Source organism: Bombina bombina, chromosome 3, assembly GCF_027579735.1.
Source record: "Bombina bombina isolate aBomBom1 chromosome 3, aBomBom1.pri, whole genome shotgun sequence".
Classification (NCBI taxonomy): domain Eukaryota; kingdom Metazoa; phylum Chordata; class Amphibia; order Anura; family Bombinatoridae; genus Bombina; species Bombina bombina.
Window position 1 is genome coordinate 1,093,210,685 of NC_069501.1, and position 18,632 is coordinate 1,093,229,316.

The following is an 18,632-nucleotide window of genomic DNA, read 5'->3' on the forward strand; positions in this document are numbered from 1 at the left end:
TTCCTACGTCTGCACCTAACACCCTAACATGTACCCCGAGTCTAAACACCCCTAACCTTACACTTATTAACCTCTAATCTGCTGCCCCCGCTATCGCTGACCCCTGCATATTATTATTAACCCCTAATCTGCCGCTCCGTAAACCGCCGCTACTTTCATTATCCTTATGTATCCCTAATCTGCTGCCCCTAACACCGCAGACCCCTATATTATATTTATTAACCCCTAATCTGCCCCCCACAACGTCGCCTCCACCTGCCTACACTTATTAACCCCTAATCTGCCAACCGGACCGCACCGCTATTATTATAAAGTTATTAACCCCTAATCCGCCTCACTAACCCTATAATAAATAGTATTAACCCCTAATCTGCCCTCCCTAACATCGCCGACACCTAACTTCAATTATTAACCCCTAATCTGACGACTGGAGCTCACCGCTATTCTAATAAATGTATTAACCCCTAAAGCTAAGTCTAACACTAACACCCCCCTAAATTAAATATAATTATAATCTAACAAAATTAATTAACTCTTATTAAATAAATTATTCCTATTTAAAGATAAATACTTACCTGTAAAATAAATCCTAATATAGCTACAACATAAATTATAATTATATTATAGCTATTTTAGGATTAATATTTATTTTACAGGTAACTTTGTATTTATTTTACCAGGTACAATAGCTATTAAATAGTTAAGAACTATTTAATAGCTAAAATAGTTAAAATAATTACAAATTTACCTGTAAAATAAATCCTAACCTAAGTTACAATTAAACCTAACACTACACTATCAATAAATTAATTAAATAAAATACCTACAATTACCTACAATTAAACCTAACACTACACTATCAATAAATTAATTAAATACAATACCTACAAATAACTACAATGAAATAAACTAACTAAAGTACAAAAAATAAAAAAGAACTAAGTTACAAAAAATAAAAAAATATTTACAAACATAAGAAAAATATTACAACAATTTTAACCCCTTAATGACAAGTGACGTACCAGGTACGTCCTGCAAAAACTTGCAGTTAGTGACAATGGACGTACCTGGTACGTCACTTGTCTAAGAGAGTGCTGGAAGCGATCGCAATCGCTTCCAGCAGCTCTCAGGGTATTGCAGTGATGCCTCGATATTGAGGCATCCTGCAATACCCTTTAGAAAGCATCCGATGCAGAGAGAGCCACTCTGTGGCCCTCTCTGCACCGGTAGCGATGCGGCCGGTTCGTTGGTGGGTGGGAGCGCAACAGGGAGGCGGGTGGGCGGCCCATCGCTACCCGGCATCCGGCTCCTGTTAGTGCAATGTGCACGCCGGGTGCCGGGAGCGTGCGGGGGCGCGCATGCGCGTGCGCGCGCGCGCGCGGGTGCGCGCGCGCGATTACCTACCCACACTGACACCAATGAGTGGGAAGAGGGGGAAAAAATTAAATATATATCGGATCTGGGAGGGGGAGGGGGTTGGGGTATTGTGGGGGGCTGCTACACTACAGAAAAAATTAAAATGGTATTAAAAGATAATAAAAAAAACACTTTTTTGGGGGGCAAATTGGGTACTGGCAGACAGCTGCCAGTACCCAAGATGGCGGCAATTAGGTAGGGGAGAGGGTTAGAGAGCTGGGGGGGGGGGATCATGGAGGTTGGGGCTAAGGCAGGAGTCCATCACAGCTAAAACATTTTTTTTTTTTTTATTAAAAAAAAGAAAAACTCCTTTTATTTAGTACTGGCAGACTTTCTGCCAGTACTTAAGATGGCGGGGACAATTGTGGGGTGGGGGAGGGAAGAGAACTGTTTGGGAGGGATCAGGGGGTGGGATGTGTCAGGTGGGAGGCTGATCTCTACCCTAAAGCTAAAATTAACCCTGCAAGCTCCCTACAAGCTACCTAATTTAACCCCTTAACTGCTGGGCATAATTTACGTGTGGTGCGCAGCAGCATTTAGCGGCCTTCTACTTACCAAAAAGCAACCCCAAAGCCATATAAGTCTGCTATTTCTGAACAAAGGGGATCCCAAAGAAGCATTTACAACCATTTGTGCCTTAATTGCAGAAGCTGTTTGTAAATAATTTCAGTGGGAAACCTAAAGTTTGTGACAAAATTTGTGAAAAAGTGAACTATTTTTTTTATTTGATGACATTTGGCGGTGAAATGGTGGCATGAAATATACCAAAATGGGCCTAGATCAATACTTTGGGTTGTCTTCTAAAAAAAAATATATACATGTCAAGGGATATTCAGGTATTCCTGACAGATATCAGGGTTCCAATGTAACTAGCGCTAATTTTGAAAAAAAGTTGTTTGGAAATAGCAAAGTGCTACTTGTATTTATGGCCCTATAACTTGCAAAAAAAGTAAAGAACATGTAAACATTGGGTATTTCTAAACTCAGGACAAAATTTAGAAACTATTTAGCATAGGTGTTTTTTGGTGATTGTAGATGTGTAACAGATTTTGGGGGTCAAAGTTAGAAAAAGTGTGTTTTTTTCAATTTTTTCCTCATATTTTATATTTTTTTTATAGGAAATTATAAGATATGATGAAAATAATGGTATCCTTAGAAAGTCCATTTAATGGCGAGAAAAACGGTATATAATATGTGTGGGTACAGTAAATGAGTAAGAGGGAAATTACAGCTAAACACAAACACTGCAGAAATGTAAAAATAGCCATTGTCATTAAGGGTAAGAAAATTGAAAAATGGTCCGGTCATTAAGGGGTTAAACTAATTACACCTACTCTAAGCCCCCTAATAAAATAACAAAGCCCCCCAAAATAAAAAAAATGCCCTACCCTATTCTAGATTACTAATGTTCAAAGCTCTTTTACCTTACCAGCCCTGAACAGGGCCCTTTGCGGGGCATGCCCCAAGAAGTTCAGCTCTTTTGCCTGTAAAAAAAACATACAATACCCCCCCCCAACATTACAACCCACCACCCACATACCCCTAATCTAACCCAAACCCCCCCTTAAATAAACCTAACACTAAGCCCCTGAAGATCTCCCTACCTTGTCTTCACCTCACCGGGTTCAGCGATCGGTCCAGAAGAGGGTCCGAAGTCCGGAGCAAGAAGAGGTCCTCCATCCGGTAGAAGTCTTCATCCAAGCGGGGCAGAAGAGGTCTTCCATCCGATTGAAGTCTTCATCCAAGCGGGATCTTCTATAGTCATCCATCCGGAGCGGAGCGGCAGCATCCTGAAGACCTCCGACGCGGAACATCCATCCTGGCCGACGACTGAACGACGAATGACGGTTCCTTTAAATGACGTCATCCAAGATGGCGTCCCTCGAATTCCGATTGGCTGATAGGATTCTATCAGCCAATCGGAATTAAGGTAGGAATATTCTGATTGGCTGATGGAATCAGCCAATCAGAATCAAGTTCAATCCAATTGGCTGATCTAGACAACTAGTCCCATATGAACATGTATACGAATTAGGATAACATAGTAATACAAGGTAGTTCTTTATATAAAAGGCACACAACTAAACTCCTGTAAATATCTTGAGATCCCACATTTCATTGATCCCTTTTGGATGACCTGTTTGCAGTTTATTTATCCATAAGGCTTCCTTTTTGTTTAGTTTAGCTAATCTATCTCCTCCCGTGATGTGTTTAGGGACACAATCAATGGCCTGAAATTCAAATAGGGATACTATATATTTAATTGCTGAATCATCAAATCCATATCCTGGCCTATGTTTTGCAAAGTGCTTTGCCACAGGGGTTTTTGGTTCAATTGCCTCCAAGGAGAGCAAATGCTCCCGAATACGATCCTTTAGGGGTCTGATCGTTCGACCTGTATATTGGCAACCACACAATTTACAGGAGATAAGATAAACTACAAACATGATGTACATATTAAGTGGTGATAGATCCTGTATTCACATCTTGTCTCATTGGAGGTAAAAATTTTGCCCACCTTCACATGATGGCAACATTTACAGGATCTAACTCCACACTTGTATGTACCGTTTTTCTTACTGAGCCAATTCCTGGCTTGTGTTTGTGAACTAGAAAAATTCCTTCCAACAAAGTTACCTATAGTTTTGGCCCATCTAGATACAAATTTCACTCCTTGAGTGGATATGTATGTTAGAGAAGGATCTTTGCTCAGTAAAGGAAGATATCTTTCCACAATATTACATACTTTGTGGTATTGGTTACTGTACTGAGTACAGAATACAAGATTTTTACCACTTGGATTGTCTCTAGGTCTATCAACCAAAAGCTTATCTCTATCCATAGAGCTCACCTGTGTTAGTGAGTCTAAAAGGGTACTTTCTCTAAATTGTGATCCTGTGCTAATAATAATGCTGTATCTGGTATTATAAGTGAATACTAAAAAAGATATACCAGAGAATCTTAATGTGGCCAACATTTTTTTATAGCTCACCCTATACTTGGATAGTGCAGTGTGCGCTATTATCCCTCATAATAGCAGTGGAAATGTAACAAATTGCCACTCAGCTTTCTATCCAGATAGATATAAAGATCTATCTAGTATTACCCTACATGCAGTAGGAAAACTATAACGTTACAACAATCTTTATATCTTTGTCATGTATCTGTATGTGTGTGATACAATGGGGTATAATTATTAAAGGGACAGTCTAGTCAAAATTAAACTTTCATGATTCAGATAGGGCATGCAACTTTAAAGGGACACTGTACTCAAAAATTTTCTTTAGCAATTCAGAAAGAGCATGCAATTTTAAGCAACTTTCGAATTTACTCCTATTATCAATTTTTCTTCGTTCTCTTGCTATCATTATTTAAAAAAGAAGGCATCTAAGCTTTTTTTTTTGTTTCAGTACTCTGGACAGTACTTTTTTATTGGTGGATGAATTTATCCACCAATCAGCAAGGACAACCCAGGTTGTTCACCAAAAATGGGCCGGCATCTAAACTTACATTCTTGCATTTCAAATAAAGATACCAAGAGAAAGAAGAAAATTTGATAATAGGAGTAAATTAGAACGTTGCTTAAAATTTCATGCTCAATCTGAATCACAAAAGAAAATTTTTGGGTACAGTGTCCCTTTAAACAACTTTTATCATTAAATTTGCTTTGTTCCCTTGGTAGTATTTTTCAAAAGCTAAACCTAGGTAGGCTCAAACTGATTTCTAAACCATTGAAAACCGCCTCTTAGCTCAGAGCATTTTGAAAGTTTTTCACAGTTAGAACTAGTTCATGTGTGTCATATAGATACTATTGTGCTCACTCCCGTGGAGTTATTTAGGAGTCCGCACTGATTGGCTAAACTGCATGTCTGTCAAAAGAACTTAGATAAGGCGTCAGTCTGCAGAGGCTTAGATACAAGGTAATCACAGAGGTAAAACATATGTAACCCCTTCCTTACCCATCTTTAGTGAGAATGATACAGGTTGGACGGTCACCTTTTACGCTGTGGCTTCGCAGGAATGACCTAAGTCTCCGCTGGAGTAGGGAGTCTGGGACATCTTGATTAATGCAACGTACAGTGCCTCCACTCAGTGATAGCAATTCTCAGTGAACCCACAACACTGAGACAATGAGTTCCCTACAACATGCAATAATAAAAAATAAGCAGATAATAAAGTAAAACAGAATATATTTAAATGCAAATAGAACAACATATAAATAACATAACAGTCCCACACTTTTTCCCCAAAATACACTGCTAAATAAAGTCCCTTGTGGTAATGCACGTTGGGGCTCTTAGTAAGTTTCAGATATCTGTTTAGTGTGAGTGATAACTGTAACTGTTCCAATATCTGAATCCTCCTGTAGAATGTTCTATAAAAGGCCTGGTCCTCTAGCTGCTTTCTCTGCTGCTTGCTTTTCCACTTAAGTGCTGACAGCCTGAAATGACAGCTTACTCTAGATCCAATGTAGCTGCTTCTTACTGTGACATCAGGCTGAATGTTCACAGCATGCAGGGTCCTGGATGCGGCCTTTATCATCCCAGGCAGAATCACACACACCTTTAAGCAGCTGTGAACAGCTCTGACTTAAACTCTCCTCACAGGAAGTCTCTGAAACTGTCAGCATCTGATTGGCTATGTACATGTAATCTTCAGCAAAATATGCCCAATGGTACCTGTATTTCTGATGATTGTTGATGATTGTTCCGTATCCTGAGAATACTCAGTGCACTGTGGTGTTCTGGAACTGTCTCCGGCATTCAATACGATTTGCCAATACTGGCCTCAGGTAAGCTGATGTCTGTTCCTCCTTTGCTTAATGCGTCCTGGAATGGCGGTATCTAAGACTCCAGGTGGAGTGCTCGCTTGTCAGCCTCTGGTCCCTCCCCTGAGTGCTCTTAATTTCAGCCTCAGGTATTTCGATATAGAACTTTTGTTCGCCCCTTCAATAGTCTAAAGTTCGATAGTCTATACACAATCGCACAGAGCCATTCTTTTTCCTCACCACTAAAATGGGAGAAGCATAGGGACTTCTCGATTTTTTTAATATGCCAGTGTTTTCCATTTCTTGCAAGATGTTTCTTACATCCTCCACATCTCGTGGTGCTATACGTTGAGACCTCTCATGAAATGGAGCAGAGTCTGTCAATCTTATGGTGTGTTGTGCTCTCTTGCAACACCCTACATCCATGTCTCTAGTTGAGAAGACTCCTCTTCTGGATTTTAGAGCTTTAAGCAGTCTCTCTTTCCATTCAAATAGTAAGCTTGAGTCTTCAAAATCAAACTCCAATTCTCCTGAGGAGTTGACTGCTGGTTCTATAGAAAGGGCAGAAATAGGGTTTATTTCCTCTAAGAGGTGAAGGATTCCCAATTCTTGACCATGATCAATATGGACATCTCTTGCGGACAGATTACAGACAGTTAATGCAAAAATGCCTGTTGTGCCTTTCTGCCAATCCTTGATTTCAGGCATAATCATCCAGCCCTTTCGAATGTCCTCTTCAGGATTAGATTCTACACAGTAGATCTATGCACAATTAATCATACCCTCCTGTAAGGTGGGTACAGATTTAACAGATTTCATTTCTCCAGGTTGTAAAGTCAAAGGCTGGGGGCCCCAGTAATGGAACTGCCCGGTCAGTGATTCTTGAGCTAATTTGTGACATTTGTGTCTTATGGCAGACTCCAATTCAGCCATCTGATTATTGGATACATCTCCTACCTCTTGCAAGTAGGCTCTAAACAAGTTTCGAACCATACTACATGGAAAAACTAGATTGTTTAGGGGTAGGGCATAACAGAGCCTCCACATCCATGGAGCAAGTCTTTCCAGTGTTCAGTTGTGGGATGACAATCTGCACTCTGACTTCTCCTTCTACTGTACAGGCTTGTGAACCTAGCCCCCATAAACTGACATCTATAGCTGGGGCAATACGCAAGTGACATAGGTGAGCATCATAAAATGATCTGAAGATAATGGTCACCTGGGATACAGTGTCTAGCAAAGCAGAAGCTGGGATGCCCTCAACCATAAGTGATACCAGTGGCTTGGGTCCAACTCTGATACTTGCAGCTGTTTCCAGGCTCTTAATGTGACACTTCATTCAACTAGGCTTAGAACTGAAGCTGGAAATATTTCCTTGCTTAGTCCATCCTTACTCCAAGGGTACAGACGTGGCCTCCTTGCACACATGCCTTAGAGGGATGCAACTGCACCTCACTGACGAGGCCCATAGAGGCCGAAACGTACGTCTGGGGTTTATTTGTTTTCCCTTGTTGAAAGGAGATTTGTCTGGTATTTCGGTGCTGGACTGTCATTTTGCAGGTTCAGCCTGATATGCTAGAGGAGATTTTACCTTTGTGAACGGCATAGTGTGCAGAAAGAGTTTGTACCCTGGGAGTAAGGAGGGACTAAGCAAGGAAATATTTCCAGCTTCAGTTCTAAGCCTAGTTGAGTGCATCTCTATGTTTTTTTCTAATTTACATTTATGTCATCTTCAGACTTACTGTCACTATTTTGAAATATCAGGTGAGAATCATCGCCCTCCTCATGGTCAGAATCTTTTTCTGAGTATACTTTCAGGCACCCTTTAGGGTCTGCTCCAGCTATAGGGATTCTAGTTGTTCCTTTTCCTGAATTTATATCCTGTCCCCCTGAACAAGGGTCACACCATGAGTTCCTGTTTTCTTATCCTGCACTATGGCAGGGTTTTCCAACCTAGGGATCAGTTTTAGGGCATCTATAAACTTCCTCCAGCTGAGTCCAATAGGCGTTTGCACAGCCACAACCTTCTGGGGAGGAACCCTCATTATTCTAGCCCACTCTCTAACATCTCTGGGTGATGGAACAGGGGTCTTGCTTAAACACTTCTTACTGTCCCAGTTAATCTCAGCAGTGCCTCCATCTGTAACCCCTTCCTTACCCATCCTTTGGTGAAAATGATACAGGTTGGACAGTCACCTTTGTCGCTGTGGCTTCACAGGAATGACCTAAGTCTCAGCTGGAGTAGGGAGTCTGCAAAATCTTGATTAATGTAACGTACAGGGAACCCACAACACTGAGACAATGAGTTCCCTACAACATGCAATAATAAAAAATAAGCAGATAATAAAGTAACAGAATATATTTAAATGCAAATAGACAACATATAAATAACATAACAGTCCCACACTTTGCAGGGTACCCTTTTCCCCCCAAATACACTGCTAAATAAAGTCCTTTGTGGTGGTGCACATTGGGGCCCTTAGTAAATTTCAGATATTTGTTTAGTGTGAGGGATAACTGTTACACTACCTAAATCCTCCTGTAGAATGTTCTAGGAAATGCTTGGTCCTCTGGCTGCTTTCTCTGCTCAGTTCTAACAGTCTGAAATGACAGCTTACTAGTCCCAATGTAGCTGCTTCTTACTGTGACATCAGGCTGGGTGTTCACAGCATGCAGGGTCCTGGATGCGGTCTTTATCATCCCAGGCAGAATCACACACACACCTTTCAGCAGCTCTAAACAGCTCTGACTAAAACTCTCCTCACAGGAAGTCTCTGAAACTGTCAGCATCTGATTGGCTCTCACTACCATGTGATGCAGGGTTGAGCAAAGGACAAAGTGCAGTTAATCCTTGCAGCAAAATGACAAAGGACTGCACGTATATTAATATAACAGTGTTGGTTATGCAAAACTGGGGAATGGGTAATAAAGGGATTATCTATATTTTTAAACAATACAAATTCTGATGTAGACTGTCCCTTTAAGCTGCATTTGCAGCTTTAGAGATTTTGAAGTGTAGCCACACCTTGTTTGCTTGCTGCCTTGATAAATATTCTCTGATGGGTACCTGTTGAAGCTTTCTTTGTGCTTCTTAGGTGTGTGCTGTTTGTGTGTAGCACTAATAGGAAAATAGATATTTTATTAAAAAAATGCACCCAGATTGGTTTGGGGTAAACTGTGTTAGTTGAGTAATATATGTAACAACAGAGAAGTAAATGAGCCGAAATAAGGAACATTCAAAAGACTAGGTAACAGCACTCTAAATGTATTATAAAATATTCACAAGGATATAGAAGGTTAATGCTAAATATTTGATCTAATCACAAATATATAAATATAGTACATACAAGACAGACAAAAAACAAACACATGGGCCCCTCACGATATAAGCAAAGCAAGCCAGTTTGTAGTAGTTCATATGGTGCACCATAAAAGCAATTGTCCAGCACAGATAAAGCAAATAGCTGGTAAGTTAGAATATTGCACCCAATCAAGCAGTAAGATGCCAAGAGTAAAAGCTCAGTTCAATATGTAAGTGTAAATAAAGAGACCAGGCAGGATCCAAATGATCAACATGGAATAAGCTACAGAGGGATACCAGGTAGACTGCTGTTAGCACTTAGCCAACTGCACCGGTCAGTAAGAAAATACCTGTCTCTTCCCGCATGTTCAAGTTATCCGGTAATCAATCGCTCACTCCACTTCAAGAGGCCTTAGAGAGGATCCGGAGAGGGTTAGTTGCTGGGAGCTGTACATACAGCTGTCTGGGACTGCAAGTTTTACAGTGACATGAGATGTGTACCTGATCCGGTATGAGAGTGCAGTCCATTTCTAGGTTTTGTAGTTTAAAAAAAAAAGTAGAAACCAATGTTAAAAGGAAAAAAACAATAATAGCATAGTTGCCAACATTTAAAAAAAAAAATTCCAGGGACACTTTGCAGCTATCAATTACCTGCATTAAAATTTTTTTTACCACACCCCCTGCCCTAAAGTTCCGCCAACTTTGCCAAACCCACATAATTAGCATAATTTAGCTCTGCCTATTTATTATGATGCAGATTCTGGACAATTTTCACTAAAAGCCCTTGAAGGCTTCAGCATTTGCTATGCTGTGCAGCTGATTCACTAAAGCTCACTTAATGCTCCATCCTTTAGTGATTAAGCTGCATATATATTAACAGCACACAGAAAAATGGTAATGCTGAGAAAGTCTTTTAGATTATTTTCCCCAATAATCCACACATAACAAACAGACAAGTACTTACTAATACACAGAGGATGAACCTAGCTACACACTGGTGCTCATATAGCAAACTGACACAGGTTTACACCTATAATGCAGACTGATACAAGTACCCACTTACACACAGAGCAGACTAACATATTTGTTTATAGACTGTCACATATACACAGAAATCCACAAGCTGCAAGCTAACAGCCACATATACAGGTCACGTAGGCTCTCTGTGCCTTCTTCATGTGTTTATCTAATCAATTGTCAGTTTGCTCTACAATGTTTCTTTGTGACAATAACAAATAAAAAAAAGACAAAATAAATAAGGAAAGTGGATTACATTTTTTTTGTTTACTGCTCATACTAAAACAAGTTATAGGAAATTACATTTTGAGTTGAATGTGCGTTTATATCAGCAGAGCAGAAGCACATATTTATCTTGTAAAGGTATTGTTGCTTTTGTAATGAAACACTAAAGCAGCTATTGTACTGTTATATTAAGCACTTTGTTCTCATTTTTCTAATTTTGAACAACTGTTCTTCAGCTCTATTGCTCAGGCACTGATGTTTTGTGCCATATTGCATGTGGTTTACATCGTGCTCTCACTCACCTCCTTTATGAATAAAGAATGATACATATATAATTTTATATTGCATAAGTGTTCTTTAACTGTAGGGGTTTACTCTCTTTTGTACAAGTAATACAATTCTAAATAATAAATGACCTAGGGCTGGGGTCAGGAACCTTGGCGCTTCAGATGTTTTAGAACTACATTTCTCATGATGCTTAGGCAGCTTAAAGACACTAAACCCAAAAACATTCTCTTCATGATTCAAGTAGAGAATACAATTTTAAACCACATTCCAATTAAGTCTATTATCTATTTTGCTTCATTCTTTAGCTATCCTTTGATGAAGAAATAGCAATGCACATGGGTGAGCCAATCACACAAGGCGTCTATGTGCAGCAATCAATCAGCAATTACTGAGCCAATCTAGCTATGCTTTGTAGCAAAGTTTATCAAGAGAATGAAGCAAATTAGATAATAGAAGTAAATTAGAAAGTTGTTTAAAATTGTATGCTTTTCCTAAATCATGAAAATAAAACATTTGTTCCATGCCCCTTTAAGCATCATGGGAAATGTAGTTCTAAAACAACTGGAGAGCCAAGGTTGCTGACCCCTGACCTAGGGGATATATTTACCACTAAAAGACAATATAGAAACAATACATTTTAGGTTAATCTGTTTTATTCTATTTTCATATTTTACATAAATAAAATTATTTGACAAAATTTCACAGTAATCTCATAGCAAGGCGCATACACTTTCATTGTGGGTATGCAGATTGCTTAAATGTTAATGTGAGAATGGTGCAGAGTAGGTTAAAATTGTTATCATTGTCCTGTGGCTCATATTAAAACTCTTTTGTATTGGGAAATGTTAATCCCAGGGGTCAGCACTTGGTCTAGAGCTCACTGTCCAGAACAAGCTAATGGGGTCATCATGTCCTCCCCATATAACAGCCTAAAATTTGTATGAAATCAATTTCATAATTACATTTTTTTATTCAGCTGAACTTTGTGTGCTGCTGTTTCACCAATTAAAAAAATTGAGGCATGAAAAATCAAATTATTGATGTATTTTAATTTCAAAACGTACCCTCAGCTCATAGGATTAGCGCAGGTCAGGTGCAGAATCAGAGCAAGGTCTAAATACACTCACTGTAATAATAATATATCTGCGTCACGGAGCCTCCCATTAACAGCGCTGAAAAGTCAGAGCGGGCCCAACAATTTAGCGCTGCCAGAAATGGATCTCACTTAGAGGGACACAATAGACAGAGTCGACCACTCATCTGACCTGGCAGTCTCTAACACACCGCATGCGGGGAGGGACTAGCAGGGAGGAGTCAGACATGCACTGAAACGGCAGCGCGCCGCATTAAGAAGTCTCTCAGATTTTTTTTTAAAAAAGCATTAGCGGAAGCCCTGCTGCGGTCGGCTTGCCCTGCCGAGACAGTGCGGGACTTTTAAATGGCCGGAACTGGGTCCCAAATTCCGGGACTGTCCCGGCAAAAACGGGACAGTGGGCAACTATGTAATAGTAAAATAAAAATGTATCAGGCACTTAAAAGGACATAAGACATGTAAATATGCTTTATTACTGGTTCAGTGATAGCTTTTACAGTGCACAGAGTATATGCCCTGTGCATCTGCTTTTATATACCACACCTGCTCAGAGAGCATTTATTGTGTCTGTGATGGTTCTGTTTTAATGATTGCTGACAAGTACCTACCACAGCTGAGTTTCTGATAGTGAAAGTGCATAGGGCAAATATACATATACTTTTGTGCCCAGTAAAATCTATCTCTGAAACAATAATATTGTTTACTAGAAGCATTCTTGCTAAAATGTTTCTATCCAAAACTGAAATGCACTCATATTTTTATATCCATTTAATAAGCTTACAATCATAAGCTGTCATATTAAAATCTAAGATATCCTGTAACTGTTAGCAGGTTTACATTTGTATGATCTATTTTTTTTCTCACAGAATATTATTTCTGTGAGAAATGGATTTCTGAAGATGCAGTCCAGCTGTGCTTGTGGGGAGGGTGTTGATTGCATGGTTGGAGGAGAATTTTTAATTAGTAGATAAGATGCATAAAGTAAAGATTTTACAAAATGGATAGGGAATGAACTATGCATAATATAGGTCAAGGAGAGACTGAATATAGCAAGCAGTCAGGATTCATAATAAAAATATTGGCTTAATTCTGTAAAAAAATATTTAGAATGCATGCATTCCTTTCAGTCTAGTAAAATATTAGATGCTGTGGTTAATTTCAAGTTAGTACTATAATTAGTGTGCTATTATTTCTCCAATTATATACTTTTCACCAAACATCCATTAATTATGACTCCTATTGTTGCATTTGGATGGTATATAAAATATTGTCATGTTCATATAGTCGTAGCCAAATATACTTTATACTCCTTGTATTCATAGCTTTTGTGACAGCATTCTGGGTGACTGAGCTCTGAGCAAAACATTAATGAAAAAAAATTGTGATGCGTAGCCATTAGATATCTGCCAAGATATTCTGAAAAGCCAAAACAAATGAGTGGGAGAAATAGATAAATCTTTTAGTCTAAATGAAAGGGACTGGGAAAATGTTTGACACAACTCACTGGCATTACTAAGAAACATATGATATTGTTTTGAACAGCAAATTCATGTGAATGCTATGTTATAAAACATATAAACCTTCACTTCTCTAATTAAAATATGATATTAAGAACAATCAGTGACAACTAGCACTTACTGCATATATCCTTAACCTTTAGTTGTTGGTCTAATTATAAATCTGATGTTTTAGAAGAACTGAAGTAAAATATAACAAATGGGAAGGCCTCTTTCGTCAACCTATACCTGAAGAAGTAGTTGGTGGCCTTCCATAGGAGAAATTCAATCATCAGTCTATGCCCAAAGAAGCTGTTGCAGGTGATATGGTAATAAAGAAATTAACACTGGTATTTGTTTTAGAAATAATTTTCATTTATTTTCTAAGGGATTAAAGGCTTACCCACTGTTGTCAGCAAAAGAGGAAAATATAATTATAACTACATTAGAATAAACGCTTCCACTATAGACGCTGTGGCTGCTTTAGAGTTCCCTATAAGCCGGCTAGAGTGCTTCCAAGCAAGTCTTGTGGGATTGGTGGGCGTGGCCTAACGCGTTTCATGAGGTTCTCAGAGGCTGCCCATCTGTCAAACGATCATTGCTTTTAAGCGTCTTGGGCCCCAATCAGAAATTCCATAATGATAATGACACTTAAAAGCTTAATATCACTGTCCATTAATGTGAAATACATTAATACATTCAAATAAAATTCATAATTTGATCTTAACTCATAATAAATTGATAAAATCATTAGCAAAAAACATTAGCAAAAATCACACTCTTAAAAACATTTGAACATTAATAAATTAAGTGTAAAAACATATGGGAACAAGCTACTCAAAATACATAAGATCATGAAACACATCACTATGTTAAAAACATAGGCAAATAAGTACAAATGCGCCCAAAGATTGCAAGAGTAGAAAATACAAGATATTAAATCAATATTCACAAATGAACACAATAGAATACAATAACACATATGTGTATCTATATATTTATAATTAATAAGAATACACAAGAGCACATAAATAAAAAGAACTACCAAAATCTAAGGGTATTTAATACATACATAAAAATAACAATTAATCCAATATAAAAGCTATAAGATCTATATCTTTATTCATCCCCTTGGGTTCCAGGGAATCGTGGGAGTAGATCCAATAAGTCTCTCACTGTCTGAGAGTGAGTACCCTATCACCTCCTCTTGGATGAGGTTTAATCCAATCAATGGCTTTCACTCTCAGACAGCTCAAGTCTCTCTATTATGGGCCAAAGCAAAATGAGCTGAGACACCATGATTCATATTCCCATGTTCTTTATTTCTCAGGTGTTCAGAGAATCTTGTTTTCAAATAGCGCTTCATGCGACCTATATAGATAAGGTCGCACGAGCAGGATAAAAGATAGACTTCATGTCTAGATTTACAATTCAAAAATTGATTAATCTCATATACCTTACTATCCCTATTCCCTGAAAAAGACTTATTATTTCTATCAGCATGTGCACATGTAGTGCAGTTTTTTCTACCACACTTATAGAATCCTTTAGTTTTTAAAAAGTTCCCATTAGGTGTTTTACTTATATTTGTCCTCCTCAGACTACTTGGGGCAAGCATCAATTTGAGACTTTTATTTTAAAGAAATATTACTTTCCCTCTAGCTGATACAATATCTTTTAGTAAAGGATCCTGCCTTAAAATGGGCCAGTGTTTGTTAATGGCCTTCTCAATCTCCTTGTGGGCTATATTATACTTAGTGATAAAAATAGGGGGACCATTCTTAGGATCTACATTTCTATAGTTGTTATTTTTAAATATCTGTTCCCTATCCAAAATCTTACTTTTTGTAGTTTGTCCCTCAGAAGATCTTCTGAATATCCTTTGGCTCTTAGTCTATTGCTGACAAGTTCCGACTCTTGATCAAAACACTTATACTAGTACAATTCCTCTGCATTCTTTGATATTGGCCACAGGGAATGTTATTGATTAATTTTTTTGTGTGACAACCATGGGCATGAAGATATCCATTTGTGTCTGTGGATTTCCTAAACAATTTAGTTTTCACCCTCCCATCCTCATGGCCAAGTTCAAGATCCAGAAAGGTTATGGTGTCTTTATGATGACATTCAGTGAATCTAAGTTTAAATGATCTTATTAACATATTCTACTAGACCTCCTATGCTATCCTCATCCCCCTTCCACACAATTAGGATATCATCTATAAATCTGAACCATTTGACAATATTTCCTGAAAAAAGCAGCTGCGGCATCTATAGTGGAAGCGCTGATGTAAAAGGTGCCTAGCAGCTCTGATGCTGGATCTTAAGGAACTTGGTGACGGTGATATATCCCTGAATGATCTGCAGGGTTCCTATTGATGACCACTGGACATTTTGCTGTTTGTGCACTATCGCTGCATGTGCGATCACCTCTTTTACCAATACCTCATATGTATTTGAGGTTATTAAATGTGAGTGTGCTGAGTGTTGTTCACATCTGTAATAAATTTTGTTGTATATGGTTTACATTTAGAGTGGCTTTGTGCTTTTCTCCATTTTTGTTTTTACATGTTATGCTGAGAGGTGTTTCAGCAGCAGTTTGATCAAGAGCTGCATCACCACCTGGATATTTAACCCTATCAAGAATTTAGTAGCGAACTTTGTTTTGCACAGCACATGAACTCTATATATGTGTGAGTATTTTTAATATAGGTGTGCATATATACATTTTATATACATATATATGATTTTTATATACCCTATTAATTAATTGAATATGAACTTTTATTGTATTTTTACCTTGTTTTATTATTTATTATTATTTTTTATTTTTTGCTTTCTTATACTTATTACTGACGCTCATATATGTATGTTTGTTTATTGTTTAGATAATCGCATTAGAATAAACACCCAACAACTTCTTGATGGGAAAATATTGACCATCACAGGTCAAATGTTATTAAACATTAACTTTATAACTGTAAGAACAAAAAAATTAACTATGATGGTGGCAACAAAGGAGATACTACTGGGGGGTTGCTGAGATCAAGTGACCTACCCACATGGGGGGGGGACACCTTGTGCACCTGAGGCCATCCACCCATCCTGTCAGTATGGCCATCACTCCCCCCTGTTCACCCTCTCCAGTGCAACAGGGCCGTGGCCTCCTGCAGCCAGGGTGTAATAGAGTCTTCACCTGCAAAATATGATTCCTCTGATACCAAGCCACTCAAACCTAGTGAACAGAGATAGGAGAGTCATACATTAACACTATGGTCTTACAAAGCTTAGATTGACTAATCATATCCCGGCCATTGGCATCTACCAATCTAGGGTGTAACTGTGCCACCATCGAACAAATGGAGGAAGGAAGGAAGGAAGGGAGTAGTCTCAGCTTCAGATCCTGATGGAGAAGAGGGAGAGGCACTTGTGGATCCAGATCATAAGGTAAGGAGGAGCCCTTTCCTGACAGGCAACATTGTTGCAACTACACTTCAACCAGCATTCTTCTATCTCACTCACCTACAGCCTTATCCCTTAGCACGCTACAGGCCCATACTGGGCCCTACACTATCTTAAGAGATTTAAAGGTTATTGGTCCGTTGTCAGCAAAAGAGGAAAATATAATGCCAACAACATAAGAATAAACACGCAACTTCTTGATGGAAAAAAATTGATCGTCACAGGTCAAATTTGATTAAACATTAACTTTATAACTGTAAAAGCTGACAAATTAACTATAATGACAGCACAGAGAGAGCTTACTAACCCAGCACTATTGGAGGTCATTGGCCCAAACAAGACCAGCAATAGAGTACACACTGCTCAAAGGAGATGCTACTAGGGAGTTGCTGAGATCACATGACCTACCCACACGGGAGGGAAGTGCACCTGAGGCCATCTGCCCCTTCCATCAGTTCAGCCATCACTCCCCCTGTTAAACCTCTCCAGTGCAACATGGCCGCAACCTCCCGCCACAAGATGGCTTTTTCACATGATACACTTGCCGCCACAGCCACGTCCTGATTTACAGGAAGGGCACAATAACTCTATGAAGGTTGTTAATATAACTATCTAGCCATACATTATCTAGATGTACCTTATCTTGTCTGTAAAATTCAGGTTTGTCAGCTGTAAATCCTCCAGACTCTGTGACTGTCCTACCTAATGAAGAGTTGATCTTTTTACTAACCCCATAAACTGCCTCATGTGATGACATAGGCTCCACTCCAAGTGAAGGATAATATTGGACCACCCTGCTATCACCACTGGTATTCAAGCCCTGATCTACCTATGTCTGCTTGCATAATTTTAATCTGTTGGAGTTCAGGGAGAGCACCCAAATCATTACCCCCTAAGTTAAGGATAGTTATCTAAAGTTTACCCCATTTCACCAGGGCCTCAGAGATTACTGTGGGAAGTTGAGGCCAACATATCCTCCACTCACCTATCCATCTAACTGAAGCTCTAGCTGGGGTAAAACCTAAACTCTGCCCCCGGATTTATGCCCAGTGGATGTACAAGTGGTCCACGATCCATATTTTACAGGAAACTCCTGTAAAAACAAATAAAATAGTGCAAATAATAAGTCTAGATGAAAACATTTAAAAATCTTGGTGAACATAACCCTTGACCTGATTGTAGCTCAATGGAGAGGACTATGGGGAAAAGCTTTAGAAGCGTAAGATTGCGGGTTAAGCCCTGTGCCTTCCAATGACTAGGCCACTGACCTGTGCTCCACCCTCCTTAAAAATATGCCCCATAGCCATGAGACTCTGCTGCATCCATGAAGAGGTGCAGGATTTGACTAGAAACAAGACCTGTGCGCCAATAACGAACTCTGTTAAATTGCTGGAGAAAAGACTCCCAAACCCTCAGTTCAGCTATCAGGTCCCCCGAGAGCACAATCTTGTTTGTGTCAGGGTTTTTTCCCTGTTGTGTTTGCCATGTGCTGCTGGCAGCCATTTTACTCACCTCTCTTCCTGACTATGGTGCATTGTGGGGGATGCTGCTCAATTCCTGCACTTC